The following is a 5,959-nucleotide window of genomic DNA, read 5'->3' as shown; positions in this document are numbered from 1 at the left end:
TAGCATTTTGGAAGTCTTAATGGGCTGAACCTTAGGGTCTTTTTAGCCCATTGTTGCACATGGCTCTTTTGCATATGGCCCCCCCTTTGGATCCCTATTTTCCCTCCTTTGGATCCCTACTGTGGCCGGTCTGCTATCTTAACCAATATTCTAGCTTTTTCTCCCTTGGCACTTCCCCACATTAAATGATCAATTTAATATGAGAAAATCATTTAGGAGAATTAGATATTGATTATTATGACAATGTGTGTGTGTGTGTGTGTGTGTGTGTGTGTGTGTGTGTGTGTGTGTGTGAGAGAGAGAGAGAGAGAGAGAGAGAGAGAGAGAGAGAGAGAGAGATCCACCAGCATTTGCTAGGTCTTTGTCAATGAACCACATATGTGATGCAAACTTGACATGGGTACCCAAGACGCGGGGAATCAGGCATTGCGTGCAAAGGATGCCCTGGGTGCAGTTGTATTTCTCTGCATAGGAGCTGTCGTGTGGAGCTGTTTGTGAAGCAGGAGCATGTCACTGTGGACCAAGGCACCCACATACACCACAAGCTGCAAGAAAGGAGCCTTTCTAAGAAGAAATACTCTGACGCTTTAGTCACTGTGTATGCAAAGCGTGGGGAGCTTCAGAAAGCTCAGGCATTACTCGATCTGCATCACCATGGACTTCACTTATCGTAGGCTATGCTCAACAAGGGAAGGTCCAGGATGCTTTGAACGGTTTCGAATAGATGCAACGTGCAGGTATTCCTCCTAATGTAGTGAACGCAACGTGGAAATTAGAGACGAACAAACTTTTTCTTTTGTAAAGGCGAGGCAGAAGGAATCTTCTTGATTAATAAACTAATGAAATGCAAAAGGACCCATATGTAGTATGCAATCTTTTTTTTTGTGTGCAGAACTCACAATTGTGAGTTGGAATGTAGTATGTAATCTTATAGAGAGAAAGCCACTTTTGTGGCTTTTAACGACTTTTGTGAAAAGATGACCATCAACTTCTCAAGAGGCCAAATTTAAAAACCCTTTCAAAGAAACATGCTCGGCACATAGTACATCTATACTATTATAAACAAGGTAAAGATTTACGGTGGCCTATAGAGAAGAGAGAGAGAGAGAGAGAGAGAGAGAGAGAGAGAGAGAGAGAGCTACCTCAACTCCAACGAAGTGCAAGAGTGGGGAGGCACTCCCATATGCAAATATTAAAATCCAAAATCGTTCAATTATCACATGGAGAACATCAAATAATTCAGTTCGATGGTAAAGGAACTGCATCAAAAATCTTTGCTTTTTTTTTAATGCCCTTATGTATGAGTGTTATATTAATTGACCTCATGAAAACATAAAGCATAAATATTAGTGAGAGTTTAGGAATTGATCTAATTCTTGTACAAATATATTAATAAAACAAATTACACAATAAAATGATCCATGCTAGTAAATGAAAGAAATCCATAATATCTTTATGATAGAAATGAATATTGAAAATGTCTAAACCTAGTCTCTAATAATAATACATGCACTAAAGTAACGAGAGGACATTTACATATCAAAACAAAAAGTTGAAAAACAAATCTTAGTTGTGAAAAAATTCTAAAGCTAATCCCTAATAATAATACATGTATTGAAGTAATAAGGTGACATTTGCATATCAAAATGAAAAGTTGAAAAAAAAATCTTAGTGATGAAAAAATTCTTTCATTTAAGGACTATTTATAAATTTTTAGTTAGAAATTGTCTGTAAATGAGAAAAAAATTTACAAGGAAAAAAGTATATATAAAATCAAGAAGTTGACAAGAAAGTCATTAGATCCTTAAATGAAGAGACCCATTTATAAATTGAACAAAAATTAAAAAAATTCAAGTGAGCATTAAATAAAGGAGCCAAATTGCAATGATGAAAAGAGACACTTACATTTTAAAAGGAAAATATAACCTTTATAAAACTTATAAACCAAACAAAAATTTAAAAAAGGAAAAACAAGGTGAAGAATCATGGCGGCCTGCACTAGGACAAAGGAATGGGGAGTGGCAATATCAAGAGTGGTCACAAGGTAGCGAATGTATGTTGCGAGGTGATTAGACCAGTGGTGCCTCGCTTTGCATACAAGCTAGTAGCAGCATTGCTCTCATGTTGAGGGGGAAGTATATGCAGAGAATAAGCACAACTGAAAATAATAGAGGATATGACAATCAAGAGAGTAGTAAATGAATGGCTCATGTTAAGCACAAAGCTAGCAAGGCTAGATGCCTGCCACCTTCACGCTTCAAGGAGAAAGCAGACAAACTTGCGGGGGTGAGTCGATGGTGATGCGTCGGCTCTGGTGCTGCTTGTCCACAATCTTCATTTTTTATGAGGAAGATCATCAGCTCATGTGTGGTTCATATAATGACGCCCCACACTTACTTGATGCAGCACATGCTGATCACATATTGTATTCCACATCATTATCTAATCTACCTTCAACATCCTGCTCGCATCCACCGCTGCCTTTTCTACATCGTGCCGTGTTGCCGGTAGATGATCCTCCACTGCATCACAAGCACTGATTGGATAGTCTCTTTGGAATCAGCAACAGAAAGAGTACGTCCTCTTAGTATGTAGACGATGAGTTGGCCTCTTTGATATCCCTCTTTGGGCAAGGTACTAGTGCTGCAATTAGTCACAAGAGCTCTCTTTTTAACTCTTTTGGTGCAGGCAATGTTGAGGAAGCACAAGCCGCTGCTGTATACTGAAGGTGGACATTGCGCCGAATGATAGGATGCTCTCGATGATGATCCAGGAGTAGAGGAGGCTATTGTTTTTTATGTTAGGGAAGCTAATCTTGATCATGGTTTAAAGGAAGCTCATGTTGATGGTCTATTAAATTTAGCTGCTCATGATGATAAGCAGGAGCTGAAGGAATATTTCTAAATTGATCAAGTGCAAAAGGTACTGGATCTTGAGGCTATTAGCAAAAAACAGTACTCTCAAGGTAGGAAATGTGTCTCATCATAAGGTGGCCTTGGATAGTAGAGAGAGCATGTCCATAGCCAAAGAGAGTGCAGAAGATATGCATGCTTCTAAAGGTTGTGGTGCCGCACTGGCAATGGCCGCATCGCACAACAAGCATACTCTCCATGACCTGCTTTAGTGGTCACCTCACACCACAAACATGTCACTTGCGTGCGATTGCACTAGTGAAATGCTTTGTTATAATGATGATTATTTCTACAATACTGACTCACCTGACATTAACAGCTTGAGCACTAGCTGCAACAATATCAATTGCAACACAAAGTCTGTGCCACAGTGCAGTCGCCATCGTCGACAACCAAGCTTGCTAATGCCACGCTTACCCCATAGCTTTTCCAATGCTATGCATCATTTGCCTCACTTGCCCCATAGCTTCTCTCATGCCCTTCATCATCTGCCTCACAGCATATCCAATGCTCGACACCATCTCTCCCACCTCCCTCACTCTCTCTCTCTCTCTAATGCATTTCATCAAATTGCACACTTAACACACTCCCTCTCTTCTGCATACATTCACCATGTTGCTTCTAGTAGCACCGGTGACAATGTAGAGGCATCTTCCTCTCATGATGCAAATGTACCTGCACATAAGCAAAGCCATATCCCATCCCACCTACACCAGCTTTTCTCATTCAAAATGCATCGCTCCTCCCCAGCTCCTCTTGACATCATTGCCGTTGGTGAAACTTCATCCAATGTAGGTTACCAAAGCTTACTGTCGTCGCCACCTGCAATGCAGCTTGTGCACAACCACTCGAAATCACCACCGTCGTGCCGAGAGCATCAGATTTCTGCATCAAGTGATTACATGCTCACCTACAGCAGTGCTAAGAAGCACTCTAGCAAAGGGATTGTGCATCACCATCATCATCATCATTACCACCACTATCATTTCATACATCCAAGGGAAAGCTTGCAATTCAAAGCTGATGGAGGGTATATAGTGATGATTGTCTGTGAACAGACATTGAGAGCAGGCAGCGGTGGATCGATGTTCTTGGAAACATGTAATAGAGACTGGTGTTGTGTAAGAAGGAAGCTCACAAAGTGGTGGGTACTAGCTGCCATATGCTTGCTGCATAGTTTGTCTACCTGCATTTATAAAGACGCGCGAGTCCAACATACTGAATAAAGTGAAAGCTTCTTCTTTAGAAGAGCTACTATTGGTTACCACCCTTTAATCGTCCACCTTGCCAGAATATATATTGTTGCAGTAAGAAAAAAAACGGGGCTTGGGGACGAGCATTGAATCGGATTTGATGGGCTTGGAGACCATCTAAGTTGGAGCACTGATCCAATTGTGTCAAGCTCCCCAAGCGTGGGCTGCATGGCCGTTTCTCCCTCTGAGCAGGCTCGTAGCAAAGGCACCACTCCCATGATGCATTGAATGCGCACACTGGTGGAAAATCGGCAGCATGGAAAATGCGCAAGGAAAGTAACCTGCAACCCATCTATACGGTACAGAGCACTTGACCAGCAGTTAATGCTCCTGCCTTCATCCACGCACATCAGAACAAATGACCTGCGTCGAAAAAGACATCTTCAATTAAAAATCCCTAAGCTTAGTACTCTCCATCCATGTGGCACTGATCCTCACCCTCAAAAACCAACGGCTCTAGAAATGCTCGTTTTCTCCACCAGCCCCCTATGGCCTCTGCAAGCCAAAAACAAGTGAGCATCAAATAAAGTGACCAAATTACAATGATGGAAAGACCCATTTACATTATAAAAATAAAATACAACCTTTATAAACAAGGAAGTCAATTGAGCACTAAAAGAGGAGACAAAGTTACAATGATGGAAAGACCCATATATATTATAAAACAAGCTCACTTGACATGTGTCGTCAATCCGTGATTCTTAATCAACGGTCCAAAAAGTGCAACAATTCTCCACCCACTCTCCTATGGCCTTTTGAAGGCCAAAAATGTAAAACAAGGTGAGAGAGAGAGAGAGAGAGAGAGAGAGAGAGAGAGAGAGAGTACCATGAACTCCCAAAAATAAGAGAAAGCACATGAATGAAGGGTACCTTTTACATGGGAGCTACTTTTAAAATCAAGGGTTGGAATAAAAAAGATCTAATTTTGAATGCAAAAAGGGGCTCCATCAAAGCCTAAAATTGACAGGCATAGTAGAAATTTCTTTTGACGTGCAATTTTCCAAGCCCTCTTTCACATGCTTTGTGTAATGCGATCAACTTACATGATTTTCCATATATAATGTAAATTTAAGGGTAGAAACACGAAAAATGACAGACAATTTCAAGATTCTAGCATGTTAAATGACAGGAGGTTTTGTTGAAGTACCTATTTTGACTGGCAAAATAGCCCTTGACATGAAAAACAAGTGTCAGTTTCGGGCCTTGGGCTCCATTTGAACTATAGACTACCTCAAATTTCTTACATTTTCTTTGCTAGGGCCTTTGCAAGCTAAAAATATAAAGAGAAAAATGGTACGAAAGAAAAGTAAGAAAGTGGTATGTCAAAATATATTTTTAATTAAAGAAAAAAAAAGCAAGAACTCACATGAGAGCTTACATAAGCAGAGAATTAGAACGAGGCCACTAGCTTTAGAGAAAATGGTAAGAACTCATGAGGCAAGAGAGAGAGAAAGGAGGCATAATTACTATTTAAGCAAAGAAATGAACAAGTGCTAGCATTAAATAAAATCACTTTGATCATTTACATTTACATCTATTACTATATTAAAATGAGAGGGGTGGCCATCCACGTGACTGGAAATGCCTCTAGCCATGAGAGGACGGCCCTTGCCCACCCCTTGCTCTCCCTATTGGTGGCACCAACGTGGCAAGACAACCAGTGCCAGCAAAGCAATGCAGATGAATACATAGCAGCTACGGATATCTATCGAGCTGCGGGGGTAAACAAACGTCCATAGCTAATACCCCACGCTTAAACTGTGAGATGACGATGGGAATTAAACCCTATCTCTC

At 40.7% G+C, this 5,959-nt stretch overlaps 1 pseudogene; it reads left to right on the top strand.

Annotated features, from left to right (window-relative positions):
- The first annotated feature begins 396 nt into the window (after window positions 1–396).
- LOC147421383 (uncharacterized) lies at window positions 397–4,138 on the top strand (annotated as a pseudogene).
- Window positions 4,139–5,959: the final 1,821 nt, after the last annotated feature.

The sequence above is a fragment of the Adiantum capillus-veneris genome, chromosome 28 (genome assembly GCF_014529385.1).
Source record: "Adiantum capillus-veneris isolate H3 chromosome 28, ASM1452938v2, whole genome shotgun sequence".
NCBI classification, from domain to species: Eukaryota; Viridiplantae; Streptophyta; class Polypodiopsida; order Polypodiales; family Pteridaceae; genus Adiantum; species Adiantum capillus-veneris.
The sequence above is the reverse complement of the archived record's forward strand: the minus strand, read 5'-3'. Positions and strand labels throughout refer to the sequence as shown.